This window comes from Falco punctatus (assembly GCF_963210335.1).
Source record: "Falco punctatus genome assembly, chromosome: 14".
NCBI lineage: Eukaryota > Metazoa > Chordata > Aves > Falconiformes > Falconidae > Falco > Falco punctatus.
Window position 1 is genome coordinate 21744286 of NC_137594.1, and position 19446 is coordinate 21763731.

The 19446-nt window shown below is 40.0% G+C and overlaps 1 protein-coding gene across 1 annotated transcript in view; it reads left to right on the forward strand.

The window, feature by feature from the left end:
* GLG1 (golgi glycoprotein 1) overlaps nucleotides 1-19446 on the forward strand; it is an 87028-nt gene that overhangs the window by 2230 nt on the left and 65352 nt on the right. The window lies entirely within an intron of this gene.

Sequence of the window (19446 nt, forward strand, 5' to 3'; positions counted from 1 at the left end):
GTGATGGGCTGTATCCTGATGTAAAAATGACTTCCTGGAGTGCTGCTCTGAGAAATTAATTAAAATAACTGACTTCTGCATATCACTACTGTTCAATTCTTAATCTTTAGACTCTGTGTAAAAGTCCTGTGTTGTAAACATTGGGTGTCACATGGGGTGATGGAAAGCAGGGTCAGATGTCTCAGATTTTCCTTTGCATTGGAGGTGGCAGCAGAGGAAAGAAAGCAGTGACATACTAGCTGTTACTGTTGTTGATACAACTTTTAATTTTGACTCCAGAGCATCTCACAGCTTGTTTGGACAATACCAGAAAAGTGACAATTACATTTAAAATGGGTAGAGAAGTAGTCTAAGTCATACAAGTCCATTTTAAAAAGTCAGGCTACAGTAAATGGAAGATTTGGGGGAGTTGCTGTATGTGTGATAACATCAGAGAGGATGGTATTTGGGCACTGCTTCATTGCAAGTAGCAGTTAGGATTTTTAGATGCAGTTAGGCTGCAGAAGCAGCCTTTTTTCCATAGGTGTTTAAGATGATCTACTTTTCTCATAAGAAATGTTCCTCTAAAGGAGAGAAACTTTCACTTTGGAACTGGGAGCATTCCTGTTAAGATTATCTCTTGATTTTTCTTCTTAGTGTGATATGGTAAAACTAGGAGACTTGAATTTGAATAATCAGGGGAAGCAACTACTTGAAACCTTCCTTTTGAGTCCCTAGAGAAAAGATGTGCTTGTTTTGTTAGCCAGTGAGAATGCCATTACATTATTTCTGTTCGTATTGATATCTTTAAAGTCAATCCTCTCTTGCTTTTGCTGGGTAGTTCTGAATCTAAAGAAACAGGAGTGCTGAACCTGTGACTGATTCAGGAACCTAGCTTGTAGGGTGAATGTTGAAAGAAGCAATTTAACACACACATTCAGTAAAGAATAGTTTGAAACAAAAGAAAACAGTGAAGGGGGCGGGAACTCAAAACAACCCACAACCTCAAATCATATTTTTTTAAGTTTTGGTTTTGAGAGGTTACGTGTAGACTGTCAGTTCAAAGTATTATCGAGACAGATATTTAAGCATTGTGTATTTTCAGAATTCTTTAAGCGAATTGGACCTCCCCAACTGATAACAAATACCACTGAATTTCCACCAAGTCAATGAAATGCTGAGTTGTAGTGCAGAGTCTGCTTTTGCAGGTGCAGAAATCTTCTGTATTTCAGGTTGTTCAACTGTTTGAAAGATAGAAATCAAGGGACACAGTCATGCTTTTCCGCTTTCCTTTTGTAGTAGAAAAGAAGCGTCCTTCCCAAATTGGAGGAGGTAGTGGTCAGAGCTAGTCAGCTTGAACATCTTTGACTATAATCAGAAAATAGAATCAAACATGTGTTTTGGTGCATTTTCCAAATGAACTAATTTCCTTCTGGTTAAAATTATTTGTACACTGGATACATTACTGTTCTGAGTCACCTAAATTTTGTCATCAATGTTTTAATTGTTATCCAAATAACTTTATGCCAAGATACAGAGTAGAATGGAGTGGTGTATACTTCTGTTTTTAAAAAACGCGTTTTAAAGTGCTTTTTCTGAAACTGTTCTGGTTGCTAGCCTTGTTTCTAGAGAAGCTTCAGAGCTTGTATTGCACTCAACATAGACTGCAGCCTTTAAACCCTTTTTTATGGGCTGCCTATTAAACTAATTTACATGGTGATTATAGTATAAACACATGAAATATTAATATATTTGCTAGGTAAAAATTTTTGCATGATTAATGATGATTTGCATTTAGAGCATGACTAAGTTGTTGAGTTTAAGGTAGGAAACATTAGCAGGTATGAAAATATCTTAACCAGTGTAGCTCTTTTATCTAGCTTATTAGCGGAGCATAATGTTCCTGTTAAAACATGCCTTAGATGTGATTAATCAGTGAATTGACTTGGTGTCGTAATTGTTGAGCTTTACTTGTGTTGCACTTGTAAAGATTATGTAATATTTAAAGCATTGAACCCATCTATATTACACTAACACATTATAGGCCAAATAATTGTTCTAAGATGAAATATTCGTGGTTAAGTCAGGATTAGAGGTCAGTGTTCTGGCTTCCTGCTACTTTCTTCTTTCTGAAAGGCTGTTTCTTTGGTAGCACCTTTATGGCAGCGATGGTATAACTGAGCCTGAAGGCTCTGTTTTTTGGACAAAATAAGGCACTCTTAACGTTGAGGGTTGGGTTAAGAACAAAACAAGTTAATCTTAAAGCTCTTTATTGTAAGAATAGTATTTTTTGTGTTACTTCAGATACATAGTTGGTGTAAACGGCTAGAAAATTCGTTTGATGTGACTTACAGACTAGGAAGTGTGTCCCATTTGATGGGTTGGCAACTAGCATGTTTCTTCTGTATAAATGTTTTATTCCTCACTGCGTATGCACCTGAGCTCCTAAAGTGGTCTGATAAAATAGTGCCAGTGAAATTACCTCAGTTTAAAATTATAGATGGAAAAGAGAAACTGGATGGTAGCACATGCTTGGAGTCTTCATCTCTTTTGGTAATACTGTAGTTGTAGGAAAACTCGGGTGTGCTCTGTCTCTGTGCTTGTTCTGCAGTTATTCTACTTTCTTGGTAAACAGATTGCAAATGTGAAGGCTTCCATGAAGCTTTTTGGTTGCATTGAAATGGATGTGTGGTCTGTCACAGTAGCTCAGTTTAATTTTATTTCTGTAATTTATTGAGGTGAAGGGTGAGGGGTTTGTTTTGACTCAAAATGCAACATTGTCTCATATTTAAGCATGTACTCATGTTATTTCAGTCTCTCACAGCTTTCCCATGCACAAGCTGTCATTTAAAGTACCTTTTTTGAGATGTCTGGGCTGTGGCAGCAAATGTCTGTTTACCTGTCCAGAGCTGTCAGTAATTGAGGGCTGTGGATTAAACATAGCACAGGGGTGGGCTAGTTTTTAGGAAATGCAAATAGTGAAAAACTGTTCACTGAGCTGGATATCTCCTTCCGTACATGCAGTTTGTTTTTTATCTCACAAAACCTCCAGGCATTCTCCCTGGCTTTCAGGTAAACTGGTTTGAGTGGGAACTGCCTGTTTCTCAGGGTGGTAAATACATAGTTGTGGGATAGAAGCTGTTCTGGTTTTCTGATCATTACTATTGCAAAGGAGTAGGCAGTTAGTATTCCGGTGATGCTCTTACAGTGCCTACAGCATTATCATCTGGTTCAGATATCGACACACAAAGAGATGTTTTTTTCAAAGGCAATGATCAGAAACCTGGGAAATGTACCTTAAGCTTTGCCAAGGGCTTTGCTTACTTTCACCCTTTTTTCTAAGGGATATTGACCTGGTGATGATTCAAAGCCACCTGAACAGGGCACAGAAATTTAAAGAAAAAAAAAAAATTCTTACCCATAGTTGAAGTTGAGCTAACAAAGTAAAAATGTGTTGCAATTTTAAGCGATTGACTTCATTGGGGTGTAACTGGATGCTGTCTAAGTTGAAGCCTGTGCATCTGTTTTAGAAGTTTCCAGATATCACTCGTGTCTCAAACTGAATTTAATGGAGAATTTACAGTGGTTTGTGGCAGATGCATATTAATTGGAATGGTCGAGACTGGTCCCTCCTGCCTCTAAAATTCATAAAATAGAAGATAAATCTATCAAAGTCAATGGAAGGGAATGGTTGGATCTAGGAGGAAGGGATTTAGATAATTAAGTTCTGAAAAAAACCCATATGAGCAGCAACAAAAGAAAATGATGGAGACAAGGCTGGAACACTCTCTGAAGCTTTTTCTCCTGAGGCTTGGTTTCTTAACTGAGAATAGCCATATTTTTCTTCTGAAGTTATTGTTTTTCCTTGTGTTCAGATAGGGTAAGCTCAATTTCCTCCTGGCTTTTGTAGCTAAGTCTTAAAGTAAATTTCTAAATATACTTTAAAAGTCCGATTTGTGTTGGCATCAGCCTTTGGCTGAATCTCAGGTTGTAACAGTATTTAAAAGTACCTCTTTCATCTTACTAGAGCCACATGTGCGCTTACTTAGAGGGTGGGATGGTCTCCCTCTTGCTAGATCCTGGACTTAATGTCTTGTGAACAGAGCATTAAGCACAGGTTCTGAGTTCTCCCTATTCTTAGCAATCTTAACAGTTGTTGCATTTCTTACCTGAGAGTTATTTTTGGGGGGGTGGGTTTGGTTGTGTTGTTTTTTTTTTTTTTTTTTATAGTTTTGTGCTGGTTTTGGCAGGCTGATGCTTGCAGTAGCTGGTTATGCATCAGTTTGGCCTGGGATGCCTGGCTTAATAAAGGGGATTATCTTATAAGTCTGCTTCCTCTAGTGAGCTGGCACTGCTGGCCTGCTGCAGCTCTGAATGCCGAGGAGAAAAGGAACGGAAATACAAGGGGAGAGAAGTGAAGTTTGACGTAGGCTGTACAGTCTGAGTTTGGCTCAGGATGAACTGAGAAAGCTGCGTTATGCAGAGGTCTGGTTATGGGGAGGTGATTTCCTGAGCCAAATAGCTGAATGTATTGAAAAGCACAGACTCAGTCTGTTGTGACAGTAGAGACAGGCACAGCTAGGTTGTGTTTTCCCACGCTTGCATCCTCTCCTCCCTCATACTGGAGGAAGGGAGGGCTCTCTAGCTCAGGTGCTGCTTTGGGTTGTCACAGTTGGAATGGAATGATTTGACAAGAGAATTTGCCTAGAATAATATGTGCTGTCTTTATTTTCTAGTATAGAGATAATGTCTAGATGTTCTTTACAGTGTAGCTTTTCTGCATGCAAGCACCACTTTCTCAGTGGACTTCATTTGTTGTGGTCTTTGGAAAACATACTCTTGCTTTTGAAAATCTTTGCAGTTATTCTTCCTAATAATAAACCCCAAAGAATTGGATGAATAAAAGGTCTAGGTAGTCGCCTTTCTATTTTAAATCTTGCTTCAGAATAATTTTTTGCATCTTCTCACTACTTTAGTTCTAAAGTCTGTGAAGTTGGTTGCTATGGCACTAAAAAAATTTCGGTTCTATTAGCTGATGGTTTTTTTGTCATCATGGGATACTTTCATTGTCTGGATGTCCAGTTTATCAGTATCATAGAAGTGTGTTAGGTGAGGAGCAGAGATGCTTCCTTTCTTAGGTACCAGCTTGTAGCATAATTGCGGCCTGTCTACATCAAGGCAGTAGATGAAAACCCGTACTGTTCTATGCCTGACCAGAGGTGGCATTCATAAAATGGGTGTCCTGGCACACTGGTGTCTGAAAGTCTGCAGCTCTGAGCTGAGGAATTTCCTTCTACTAGTTAGAGGGGTGTCTGTTTTCCCCACACTGTCTTTTTGGGGTTGTAGCGCCGGAGTTGATTATTTTTTTCCCTTTGGATAAGTGTATCTTGTAGCTCTTACAGCTTTGTGAGCTTAGATTTCATGTGTTTGCGTTGGTGCATTACTTGGTTGTGATGTCTAAAGAATTTGCCTCAACTCAGACTGTACATTTGATGTCTTTATTATTGTCAGTGCTGTGGTTTAAGGCTAATGGTATGCTTCTAATATCTCTTTTGCCAGGTAGCAACATAGGAATAAATGAACATTAATCATGCAGGACAGGAATGCTTATTTGCTCCATTTGTTATTATTTGCATCTTTGCCTGAAACAATGCATAAGAACTGCTGAAGTGACAAAAAAACAGCTCTTAATGTAATAAGTATTCATGGTTTCTCTAAACGTCTGAAGTATTTTACTGTTTTGCAGTTAGTGGTAGAAGTTCTTCTGTAAAAAAACTTCTTGTAGTTTGCTTACTTGCTTCTCAGGAGTTTTGAGCCTCTTCTAGAGAACGCAGCTAGTTATGATGATATAATTAAGTACTTACATGTAACAGGGTAGGTTAATAACAAATAGCTATTACAGCCCTGCTATGCAAAACCATTCGGGCAAGTGTGCTGTCTTTTGTTTAAAAAATAATGCCTAGCTTATTCTGGTGGCACATTGGCTCTCTAGATCTCTTAATAGGAGGCTCACTAACCTTTATCATGCTCGGTAGTTTGCTAATTGAGACTTTCTAGACTGTCCTGTTACTGCAGGGTAGAATACTTTCCACCAAGTGAACTGCAAAACAAACGTAGCAGAGCATGCATTCTTCTAAGTGCTGAAGTAATTGCCCTACAAAAAGTTTTGATAGAATTAAAAAAAAAAAAATATCCAAACCTGTGTGGCGTGTAGACTTTCTGTAACAGTGCAGGCTTGATTTGAGCTGAGTCAACTTGTGTTATACTCTTCTCAGCTGAGTTGAAATACAATCTGGAAGAAGCTTACAGTAAGCTCTTTCATTATGAAATTGGTTTTTTCTTATTACTTTTTTTGATTATGTCAGTTTCTCTGTGGCCTATCTACATATGTCATAAAATCAGAAAAACTAACCACTTCCAAGTAAAATCACTGCAACACTGTAGCTGTGAACAATTCATGTTGTAAATTAAGAGACTGCAATTCTTTAGCCGTGTTCATGGAGATTTAAACAAATCAATATTAATGTGATCCTCTTATATTAGAATTTAGACAGACAAGTCAAAATCTGATCTCCATTGATACAAGGTCCTGAGTAAATGCAGGTCCAGAGAACTGTTGACCATGAACTTTTTTTGGCAAGTGTTTTACATAGCTATTCACATGTGACATTATGTTGACCCTGCTGCTTTTTTTGGTTGTTACTTTTGAACTGATGCTGCGAGCACTGTATTTTTGGTGCTTCAGTATTTGAGGCAGGAGATGCAGGGTCTCTACTGTGACACAGCTATTCAAATTCATGATGACATCTCTCTTATCTTACTGGAGTCTATAGAGTTGACTCTGTGGAAGCAATGAGTATGCTAATGTAGTCTTTCTTGCTGCCAGTCTTCAGACCAAAGATTTAGCCTGCTTTTCAGTAATGTACATACATTGCAGCTAGCATTATTAAAGAAGCGTGGAAAAGTCTTTGAGTTGTGTGTTATTGTTGGCAACCGGAACTGCATTCTTAATGAGTAGTGTAGAACAACATACAGGAAAATCTTTTTAGTCAGCATGGAACTGGAGAAACTCTGTATGCTGTAAAGTGGTTTCAGTGCGAGATTTCTTATGGCAAACTTAATGATCTATTTTTTTCTGCTTAAAAAAGTGAGGTGAACTTTCTCCAGCTGTCTGCTTCTTAGGCAAGGATTCAGCAGGATAACAGGTCAGTGCTTGCTAGAGGGAAGTACGGGTTAGAAAATACTTAACAGCAGTTGCTCTGGAAAACACAGAGCTGTTTGAGTCACCATCTGCAACAGGAGTCAAAGATCTTGTGAATGTGTAACTCTGCTTGCTTTTTTAACTGAAGGCTTCCAGGCAGTGATCAGCAGCCATCATCACTTATTTTGTTTCTGATCAGTCCTATGAAGCACCGTTATTTTTTAAAGCCAATAAAGAAAAAAATGAAACACTAGTTCATAGTGTAAGCCTTCCCTGAGTTGTTTTTTTTTAAACTGAGTATTGGAATGGGACTCCCGTGGCAAATGCATGTTCTGTCTCTAGCAATCCCAATGGTAACAGCAGCACCTGGGAAGCTGTTGGTAGGTACTAGGGAACATACTTTTCCCTCAACTGATTCACAGCTCTAAAGGTGTGTACTCATTCTAATGTTATTGCTAAGTCTTAATTAAATGTATATGTGCAAAATACTAGTTGTAGGGGGAATGTGATTCTGCACTTACCTCACTGAACACAAACAGAACTTTACTGTGTTTCATATTTTTGCTCCATGACCTTTTACCTGTGCTTTAGCAGGCACGGAACACACAGTGAACCATCACTTATAATACTTGTCTCTGACTACAGAAATAATAGCAGTTTATAGGGTAGACTTTCCTGGAGTAATGCAGAATTTGTTCTAGCTCAGGTACTCAGCAGCGTAGCTTGAGCTTGTCCACGTTAAACCCCTTTCTCATGCTCTGAGGCCGTGTTGGCTTCCTTTTTGTGAGCACCTCACAGGTAAGACCTGCACAAAGGGGAAAAGCTTACAAGCCGCAAACTACAGGGTTTTTTGCTTCCCTCCCCTCCTGCTCTTCCAGGCATTTGTGAACTCTTCCAGAGGCCTGTTGTATAAAACCATAGTCTAAACTTGTTCTGCTAGGGAGAGTGCTAATGGAATTTAAATTCTTTTCTTTGTATGTCAATACTTCCCAAAGTAATTTCCCCAAATACTATCCTCCCTCGAGACTTTCCAGTGAAATCTATCATAACTTTGTGATGCCCTCAGAGATTATTTAATAAATGTTGTTTTCTAATGTCTATTTTACTCACTAGCATTCACAGTATGTTAAACTTAGAGCACTTGCAAAAGGCATTTCCTAGAAACTTTCTAAGAATACTGGAGAACTCGGGTAGGCTGCGTGGTGTGGAGTGCAGCTGGGAGGAGTATTGAACTTGGATGTCTTTGTTGTGTAACTAAAAGAGGATGTGAGAATCAGTGCTCCAGTCACTTTATCTGCTGGTTGGTTGCCCACCACAGCTGTGTTAGCCAGTGTGTTGGCCAAAGTGGCTTTGGGCAAATGGAAATGGGCAAAAACCTTCCTGTGGTTCAGAGTTGTACATCGTGAATAGCTTCAAATAACATGGCAGCGTATTGTTGCCATCTTAAAGTGATCTTTTGTCTGTTGGGAGATGGAGTTTGATCTCTGACTGTAATAATTTCTGTATTACTTAATGGGATCACTACTTTGGTATTGGGATCCTGTTTAGGAGATCAAAGGTTTGGCTTAAAAAAAAAGTCCTTCTGTGAAGGTAGCAGAGTAGCTTATTGACTGTTAAACCTAAAAAGGCTGGAGAACCCCTGTATTTCTTTGAAACTTTGTCTCAAGTTTTAAGGCAGAGTGTTATTTCATATACCTTGATTGTTCCGTTCTTAAATTGGGCCAGAAGAGTCTTTGCGAATTGAACTTTTGTTCTCAGGAACCATTAAAATAAACTGATATCAGACTGGCTGATACTACAGTTTGCTACCTGGGGAACCATGTTGCTGGAAGTACTTCTGAACAGCCCTTTTGGGGTTTGACGTGGTCGTCTTTTAAGTTCTTTGTTTGTACGTTGCACACTTTTTGTAGCATTACAATAAAATGAATCGAGGTCATCTTTGAAAGGTATCTAAACTAATGCCTCAGAGCTGTCAAAAGAGTGCATGTGAGTAAAATTTGGGCAGTTTGAGTACAGTGCTGTTTGCTGCCATATTTATGGAGCTCACTGTTTTGTTTTGCCCTCTGTAATAAGTTCATCCATTTGGGTGCTATCCCTTGGTAGCACTATTTCAAACCTGAATCCAGGACTTCAGCAGTGAGCTTCCTTCTGTGTCACTCGTGAATCTGAAACCATGCGTGTGGGTGAGCCGCGTGGGTTGTCAGTAGATGAGCATCTTCGTAGGAAGAGATTGGGGAAGATGGAGAATTAAACCAGTGCAGCTACCTTCCCAGTCATGAAGCTACCTGAAAATGAAGGACAACAGTGTCAGGGTTATTCTCCTCTCCGCTTCTAGAAGCTGATGTGCAGAAGCTGAGGATCCAGTCTCGGGCGGGCAGTGCTTTTTGCCCTTGTTTCCAAACAGATGGGGCTCTTACTTCTCATGGTATGCTAGAGCAGTGCTTGCGTTAGGCACCTGGGCTTGTAGCCATCATGAATAGTCAAGGTGGACACTCTTATTGGTGATCTGTTTTTAACATGGAATTTTTCATATCCCTTATTATTCAAATGTCAAACCAAAGCTATGCTAGCCAAATCATGTTAATTCAGTCTTTCGAGGGCAAGGTACAGGAACTGTTGTAGTTTGTTCTTGTGTTGAAAGTCCCTATTTTCCTAGAAATAGATTGTAATATTCCATGATACTGATAAATTCACAGAATTGGCCTAATGACAGTGAATACAGTAGCTGAAAAGAATGATTGATTTCATAGAGAAGCAAGTAATAGGTTTCAGTTACAATCTTGGATTACATGGCATATTGCAGGGATTTTGACCATGGAAATATTTATTTTGAAGTTGCTATGTTTTTGATTGGGTATGGTAGCAGCAGAAAGTTGCTGCCTTTCCCTGGAAGAGGTAAGTGATCAGATAAATCTTCCAGAACAACAGTGACTTGGAAAGGATAGAAATCCTTTCTGTCCTGCTGTTCCAGGTAGCAGTAGCTCTTAGTGGCCACCTTACTAAAGCACATCTTGCATCTCGTTCTGAGGACTACTGTGGCCCTGGGGCAAGGGAGAGAAGAACTTATTCCACATCGGTTGCCATTCCTGTATTTACTCCCATGGATATGCTCTTAATTTGCAGCCTTGTCTGTTTTTTGTTTTTCTAGGTTTTTCACATTTGTTTTTTCCCGGGTCTGGCTGTCCAAGCTGAAAAAGGTACTGTAAATCTGATAGATGTCCTGTAAATCTGGCAGGTATCTGAGGTTGATGACATCTTGGGCTGGACCTGGATGAGAACCTGTGTTATGATCCTGTGTCACTTTGGGAGCTGCTGTTTAAAATAGCTCTGCTTTGGTTTCCTCAGTTACAGTACTTGGCAACAGTAGAATAGCATACAGGCTGAAAGCGTGGGCAAAACAGCAAGTCTGTCTCGGTGCTGTGAATGGAGGTGAGGGTTTGTTTTGTGGTAGGTGTTTTTTTTTTTTTTTCTTTTCAGTGTTAACTGTTCCATAACAGTTGAGCTTTGCCTGTATAATGTTGGGAATGAGCAGCATCTCTTAATGGTGGGCAAATTATGTGTTTGGTTTTTTTTAAATCAGTCTCTCACCTGAATGAGGTGTAGCTATGTTTGTTCTTCCTTAAAAAAAAAAACAAAACCCAGCACCAAAAAACTAACAGCCTCCCCCCCAAATGAACACACATAACATCTACCGGCAATACTTGTTGTATCAAAAGGTAACGGTGCACTGGGTGTAGATCTGAGTTACTTGGTGTTTCACATCCTTTCTTACTATTGTTAGCTCTAATCCATGGGAAGTGCTTTGTGAAAAATATGGAAGTGTTTCTTTTTCCTGTGGCCTCTCAGAGCCTTCAAAACATTGTGTGGCATTGAAATGTTGCTTCGTCCTTCTTCTGGAGCAAATCTGCAACTTTTAGTCCAAAAGGAGTTCTAGGACTGAGACCAGCAATAAGCTATTTCTGTATCGGTATGCCTGAGGCTGTCATCAGAGAGAAGTGTGATGTGGTATAGGATATTACTGTCCCAAAGAGCTTATTTGTTCTTAGACTTGATATTCATTTACCTGGTAAATATTTGGGATTTGACTGCCGTAGGCGTTCATCCTTCAGGAAAACTGGAGCTCCTTTTAATGCAACAGAGACCCTGGGAGTGGCTGTGGAGGAGGGAAGGGCCACAGGCAGCTTGTCCTCATATTTAGCAAGACACATAGTCTAGAAAGTTTCTCACGTGTTCATGAAGTCGCATGTAATCTGCAACAATCTGTGGATGTGCTTCTGAATGCAAGAGCCTGTAGTATGCGTGATGAATACTGCTCCTGACTTTGGGATTATTGCAGCACTCCGTCTTACCCTTGGCTCTAAGACTGGGGATGCAGTTGGTAGTTTTATCAGTGAAACTCGGCTTGCTGTTGAGAAGAAATCGCTCATTGAGGAAAACAACAGATAAAAGTTATCAAAATAACCCTTGCTCCCTGGAGAGCTGCTGGTGGAGCCGAGGGGGAGGCCCATCAGTCACACTTGCATTTGAATAACAAGATGTAACATAATACAAAACATCTAGGATGAAGGGAGCAGGGGGACTACACTTCCAGCCCTCAGGCTTGCTTTGTGATCAGTTTGGTGTCTTGGTAGGGTGTGTGGGAGTTAATTTTATATTTAAGATTAATAGTTTTAAATCTTGGCATGTCGGGCTTGAAGCTTAAATAAACTGAGTGCGGAACTAAAATGATGCATGTCTTTAACTTGGATGTCGCTGTCGTTGAGTACTTGTTACCGATGTGATCAGGGCCTAATTTTTTAGAAGGCATTTGAATTTTTATGAAATGTTTTAGTGAACCCAAGATGAGATTTTTGGTTTTTCTTAGCTGTTTAAGAAATTACAAGTGATCTGATATTTCCCTTTTTTTTTTTTTTTAAAAAAAAAAAGGACTCTCTAGTTTATTTCGTTTAGACTGACAGTTTACTTGGCATTGAGGTATCCACATCCTGCGTGGTGACTTTAGTGGCTGTTTCAAATAGCTTATGCTGTAAATCTGGGGCAATCCTCTAGCAGATAGGAGTGGCGGTGGCTCTGTCTGTGGAATGGCATGAAAGGAGCATGTTGGCCCAATCTGACCAACTAGTGAGGTGTGCAGCAGGTGGGGAATGTATGCTAGAGATGTGTTAAGAGTTACAGCTAAATTGCTGTGTGAGGATTTGGGCTTTCCCTGTTCCCGTAAAGGGAAACAGCTTTAGCTTGGATTTCTTTATCAACGGTCTGCTGTTTATGGAGAAAGTTGGTCTGTCTGGTCACTCATTCAGGAATGTTCTGACATAGCAGTTTCCGGGCAAGGTGGTCAGCTCTTCTCCCAGGAGGGATTGCTCTGGACAGCACAGCATGTGTGCAGTGTGGTTTTCAAGTACTAGATGCAGCTCTTGCACCCTAAGATACTACTGCAATTGGCTTTGCCTCATTTGTTTTCAAGCTGTTTGGTTACAGAGCTTTTCTCTGTTTTAATGCCCTTTTTTTGAAGAAAGGGTTGTCACCGGGATGTATTTGGCTGGTTTGGGGGCTGGCTGGATAGTATGCGTTTCAACTGATAGAAAATTTAGTTTGTCCTCTAACACTGCACACCAAGGCATTCAGTAGTGGCAGTAATAGTACGGGCTAATTATATTTTAGGCTTTTCCTTTCTGAACCAGGCATTTTATTTATTGTGTGTCAGGGGAAAATGATTGAAAGGTTCTAATGAACTTTTCCTGGAGGTTCTTTGTGCTTTTACAAATGCCTTGTTTGTAAGGTCAGCGTTCCCTGGAGGTTTTGCCTCAGCCAACCCCTGATATCTAGCTCTTGTCCCACTTTTTAAACTGGTTTTGTACAGAGTACTTCAACAGAGAGCATTTTCTGAAAATCCCATGTCGCGCTTTATTCTGTCATGCTTTGTGATATTTCTGGGTAGAGTTTTTGGGAGAGGCTGGAGTGGAATGGCTTGCTGACTGGGTAGGTCTGCTTCGGGTGCTCAGCACTCTGGTTAAGAATCTCAGCGCTGATGGCATAGAGAAAGATGCTCAAAAAAGAGTGTGTTAGCATGAACATCCATACATAAGGAGGTACAACAGTGGCATGATCTTGTGACTATACACTGCATATTCTGTGCTACATGTTAACGTAAATCGCAGCAATAGGTGTAATAGCTGGAAGTCTAGGCAACTGATGATGTGAACACTGATTTGACTCACAGAAACTTGTTATTCCCTTTAATTTGCTTCTAACAGTTGTCTGCATCACTGCTAAAGGCTGCTGCTCCTGTGGCCAGGGTGGCTGAACAAAACACACGGCAGTTCTTGTACAGGGAAAACAGGAGCTGGTTTCAGAGTGTTTGGCTGCACGTGGCAGTGCTTAGGAGAGGCTTTGTGTTTCAGAGGTCCCTGCTCCAGATACGCTTATCCCTGGAGAGACCTGGACAATGTCAGCTCATCCAGATAAAACCTTGGTGGCTGAAGGTGCAAGTCAAGACTCTTTGGAGGAGCTTGATACTAAAGTCAGGAGGAGAAAATATTTCTGTTCCATGCAATAGAAATAGGGCAAGGACTTAGCGAAGCCTTGATGGGAAAAGATATCCATATTATGGGAAACTGGTCTTAAGGGGGTTAAAATTTTGCACCTGTGGCACATGGCTGTGTAAATGAATTCAGATTAGATATCTAGGGAGGCTAATGGAAGCATGTTTTAATGAACCCTGGGTAATTACTCTATTAAGTTCTTGATCAATACCCAGGAGACCTCAAACTGCTTGCAGATTGTTTTTTAAAAAACCCTGCTCTCTATATATATTTTAAATCTTCTGCATATAATCAAAACAACTGGAGGCACTTAGTTTGTAGAGTTCTGGTTCACCAGGGCTTTGTATGTTGGGAGGCTGTCTGTAAATTAAAGCTGAAGACTTAAGCACTTCCAAAAGTATTAATTATGATTTCTTAATGGGAAGTGCAGATGAATAAACGGGCTTGAGAGAGCAGATAGTGGAAGAGAACATGAGTGTTTTTAATAATCTTTGCTATAAGTGTATTGAAATTTGTGGGATGATTAGTTGAGTTGCTTTAATGTGGTCTGGTTTTTGCTTTAGGGTTGGAACCCATTTCATATGCTGGTGTAGACCAAACAAAGACAGATGTATGTGGTTTTCTAAAAGAGGAAAGAGTTCTTGTAAGTGCTTGTTGGTGTATGTATGTTCTTAAACCGACCTATATAAGAACCACCTCTTGCGTTACCTCGGAAACTTGTTTTTCTTCAGAAGATTGTGTATGAATTTCAGACTCAATATTAAATGAAAATGGCAGGCAGTCTTACCCTTAAGGGATAAAGTACTGTCTTTAAATTGGCTCATATTAAGGAAGTTGAATATGTTTAGTCTTTTCTGATTGAGCTAATTAGCAAAACTATTGCATGTTCATAGTTAATACATCACTGTATGTGTGTGCAAATGGGTAATGAGCGCATAACTGGGATTAGGAAAGGTAACCCTGCAGCAAACAGCCTGGGACAGGTCTCTGAGTTTTGTTTTGCGAATTCTTTGCAGTATTCGGCAAGAAATGCCAAGGCTGTTGGACAGATGGCTTTTATTCTTGTGTGTATTCAATCCATTGCAGCTTCTGGTCTAGTTGGTAGCAGCACTGATTGTATCAATGGGAAAGCATCTGTGCAGCCTGTTTTGACTTGCATAGTGAGGGAATGGCTATGCACAGGAAGGGTTTGGGCAGCAGTTTGGTCATGAATTAATGCTGTACTATTTGAAGGCTTGCCCTCTTCCTATATTTCAGTGGCAAAGGGGTATAAGAAGCAGCATGTGCCTCATAAAAAAAGAAAGTTAGGAGCCTAGTGGTCTCATTAAGGGAATCCCAAGTACAGCATTCTCTGTATAAATGAACATCAGGTGGTGCTAACTTAAAAACACCTACAAACTCCAAGTTGTAAGTCTTGCAGAGGATTATAAACCCTTGCTGACTCCCGCTCAAATGATTGAGTGGTTAATGGGCCGACTGAACAGATCCTTTGCCCGGGAGCTTTTCAGAACTGAAACTGGCAGGCAGTTGAGGAGCCGGTTCCTGAGGTATGAGCAATCTGCTTAAAAGCTTTTTTATTAGAACCCAAAAATCTGTTTCCTTGGTAGAAGTCTTGAGAGGGATGTTGTCACTCACAGGCAGAGAAACCAGAGCCCAGCTGAGTCTTGAACTTTGTAAGAGAAAAACCCCTGGAGCAGGCAGTTGGCAAACAGGATTAAAAGATAACATGGAAATCATGGGACTTTGAGGCAGGATCTAGCTCTTCCCCACAGAAAACCTAACACACTCTTTTCATAAATTTGAGATGCTGCATCCTGGCTATCTGAAAGCAGCAGTTGTGTAGTATTGTGTTAGCATACTGTTTCCTTGAAGTTTTCAGAAAGATCATAAGGTTGAAAAATAGCCAACAAACTTTGTTCTCCATGTTCCTTCAGAGATGAGTGGGAAAGTTGGAATTCTAAGCTTTTGTGTAATTGCAGAGTTCACTTTCAGGGTTCTCTTATCTTCCATTTAATGTTGCTTTTGTGTTTAACTCGTCTGCTTTGTTTCGTTGTTGATACAGCTTTTCTTTAAAAAAAGGAAAACATCCCTGTTATGTTATCAAGAGATTGTTCAAGCATGGCTAGAGATAACATTAACTAGCAAGTCAGTGCTGTGTGTGCTGAGATGATGGCTCACATTCGGATACTAAAAATGACCTTAGGCAGTGATACGAAAAGACAGGGCTGGACAAGGGATATCAGCTGGAGTGAAACTTTTCATTCAGTGGTGGATATAAAAGGACAAGATCTGACCTTAACAGTGGGTCAGTGGAAGACAGCTTTTTTTATACACAGAAGTCAAACAAATAGTTCTTTGACAATTACTAGTCTTAAGCTATGTCCTGTATGAGCATGGAAAACACTGTTCTGGCTTGTGGCCTTTACTGAACAGCTTTGGTAAATGATTGTAATCACAGTGATTCTTTCCTGCTATCTTGTAGTTATTCTTTGGCAAGAAGGTGGGGATCAAATACGGATAGGGTTTCTTACTGCTGGGCTTACAGATAGATATATATATATATATTTTTTTTTTAATACCCTTTTCACCTAGGTTCTCCTGGCTATGCTAAAGGAAAAGACTGCTGAACGGCTGTGGATCATGTCAAAGCTTTCAAATATACTGGCAAATCTTTTGAGACTAGGCAAACGTTGTTTTACTGCAGTGAATTCCTAGTGCAGATCCCATGTACTGGCTGAAGGATTTTCTCCATGTGTAATTTGGTGTCTGCTTGGATTTCAGAAACCGTGCTGGTGAAAAATCATGTGTCTGTTTGATGCCTTCCTAAGAAGCAAGTAGAAAAGGCCATAGCCAGCTTAGACTTCCTAGGAGCAAAAATGATGAGTTAAGACAGTACCTGTTTTCATCCTCCACTGCTTAACTTTCTGTAGTTACCTGGGTAATAACATAAATTGAATTTTAAGTTTTCCTCAACCTCTTAGTTGAAACAAAGGCATTTTTATTTTTTTAATGGGTCAGCTACTGGCAATTGTATTAATTGATGTAAGTAGTATTAAAGAGGCAATGTTGCGACGGAGGGAAGACACAGTCACTCAATATGAGTGATCAGCAGACTTCGTTTATTGTCCCTTACAGTCACCTTTTATGCCTTGTTATAATTAGCTCATACATATTACAAAAGTTAAGGTCATTATTGGTTAGTTGCCTAAATACCAAGCCCGCCCCTAGTTTCTCTTCTGTAGTTATCTGTTCCCACCTGCAACGTTCTTTTCCCACCGAAATCTTCCTGTTGTTGTGTAACAAGAACAGCCAAAGACAGTGTATTTTTGCTTTACTTCAGATAAGCTGAGAGCGATGTGCATTTTTGTCCAGCCAGCTGGACTATGTCTATGTGACCCTTTTCAGCTAGCCAGTTATCCACAAGGCAGCACAGGTGGTGGTCCACAGCTTGCTATATTGATGGTTGTGCTCAGAAGTCTGCTTATTTCTGTGTTAAAACTGGATGTCTGGATGTGTTGATGTATGCAGACTCCTTTGCAGGTTGTCTGCAAGTAGTTCAAAAGCTGTTGCTTCTTAAAAAAAAATCAAAGAGAACCTTGAAGCCAGCTGAGCTGATATAAAATCCTTTTCTTGATCTCACAGCAGCTTTACATTCTCCTGCAAGGATATCGTGGACCACATCTTAGGAGCTTTAGTTCCTTCAACTAGAATGTATCTATGTGAAATGCTTTCTTGGCTGTTGCTGGTTTATGAGAAGCCTCCTGTGGCACAGCATGTTGCAGTGTGCTTAGTTATGCCACTTGAGTTGCTTGCAGGACCGAGCTGTGAACTGAACTTCTGACTGAACTGGACATTGCAGGGTGAACCCAAACCTTCAGTCAACCATTAACTTGAACGGTGCAGCTCCTTAAACGTTGGCATTTGTGATGGTGTTCAAGGTGCCACCGTGAGCAAAGAGCTGGAGATTTGAGCAGGGTAGATCCTTAAGCCCGGTTTGAACTGCCACACTTCAGCATGTTTGGGCTTCAGAGCGACAGGCAAGATCTAGCAAGTCCCACAGGCAAATTGGTCAAGGAGCTGGGCAAGACTTCTTTAAACAAGTCTCTCTCATTTAAGAGTGCCTGTTACAAGCATGAAAGATGTACACAAAGCTCAACATTTTAAATCAAGTAAATTGGCTATGACTTTGCAGTAACAGCTAAAATTGAAAATACAATATAGTGTTAAACTGAAGTGCAGCCTTGTAATACTATTGCGCTCTGTTTTGAAATCATGGGCTTATTGGCTGGTAGCTTCAAGTGATCAATCTTGGAAGTTCTGGAGAAAATTAATTCTCAGAAGTTGAGGTGCTGGTGAGTCTCATATATGACAATCAGCAGCAATAATTCAGTTTTATTAGACTTGGCAATGTAAGAGCCCTAAAACTAAGCTGAAGGGGCATTTGGTTTAAGCATAATACTATAGGTATTGGTATATAAAAGAAGGTTCAAAGAGGAAAGGATGCTACAGAGTGCATTTCCAGGTAGTTAAAGCACCCATAACACCTTTTCTGCTGCCTCCTCTCTTCTTAAACCTGCTATTGCCAGTGAATGTGACTGCGAAGCAGAGTGAAGAAACATGCAGGCTTGAGAGCTGCACAAATTTAACTAGTTGATAAGCTTTCTCTCTGGCATAGTTTACCTGTGCTTTTCTTTCAGACTTAATTCTGTTTAACTTTGTATGGTGGTAAAAGGAGGTTTTCTAGTGAGACTAATTTGTCATTGTTTTCTCTAGTGTTGCTCAGACTTGCTGATTTGTTTTGCAAGTCTCAAAAGATGTCTAATATTAAACCAGATCTAGTGATCTGAGATATGAATGTATTGAAATGGATGCTCTCAGTCAACAGAAGGAGCACCTTGGTTTACAGTGAACTTCAGGGTTGCTCACAGACCGATGGGAAAGTGCTTAAAAGGGATATAGACTTTATGGAAATGCTTCGTTGTCCTTGCTAGTCAATACAGAAAGGTTGTCTGGTGCAATTTTCTGGTGACCTGTTTCTAATTAACATGCAAATTAACTGCTTGGTGCTGGAGATCAGGAGTGCAAATACTGAGTCCTAATATGTGTTAGGCTAGGAAATCCCCAGCATCTGTTAAAACTCCAGTGCTGTCTACCTTGTGTTTGCTGCTGCCATTTGCAGAGTGGTTCCCTCTGGAGGAAGATAGCTACTTGCAACCTGCTATCAAATGGCTCCTTTGTCTCACTTTAAAGAGAACGGTGTTTAATTTTGTGATGTTGCCCCTTGCCAGGGAGTCATTTGGGTGCATTTACAGCCTGGTGCACCAAAACGGGCTGTCAGGAAAATGGGCAAGATGTGCTACTTTATGAAACACTGCAATTCTTCCAGAGAAATATTTGAAGCAACTTAACTTCTTTGTAGTAGTGTTACAAATGCCAACTAAATGAAGAAATTAGCATATTTATTAATGCTTGTCATCATGTAAAATTTAGTTTTTCATTAACTACTACTCTCCTGTTTGTATTTAGAAGGCAGCTCTGATCTAACAGGCAGAGATGATTAATTTAAAGGTCTGGTCAAGAAGTGAGATTGTACCTATGTCCTTGAGGAATCTGCTTATTTTGGAGTCACAAAACATCTTTGCTTTTCAGCATTTTTGTGCCAAAAGTCCCTATTACCAATGATCGTAACAGCTGATTTAGTAATGCATTTTGGCACAAGCTGTA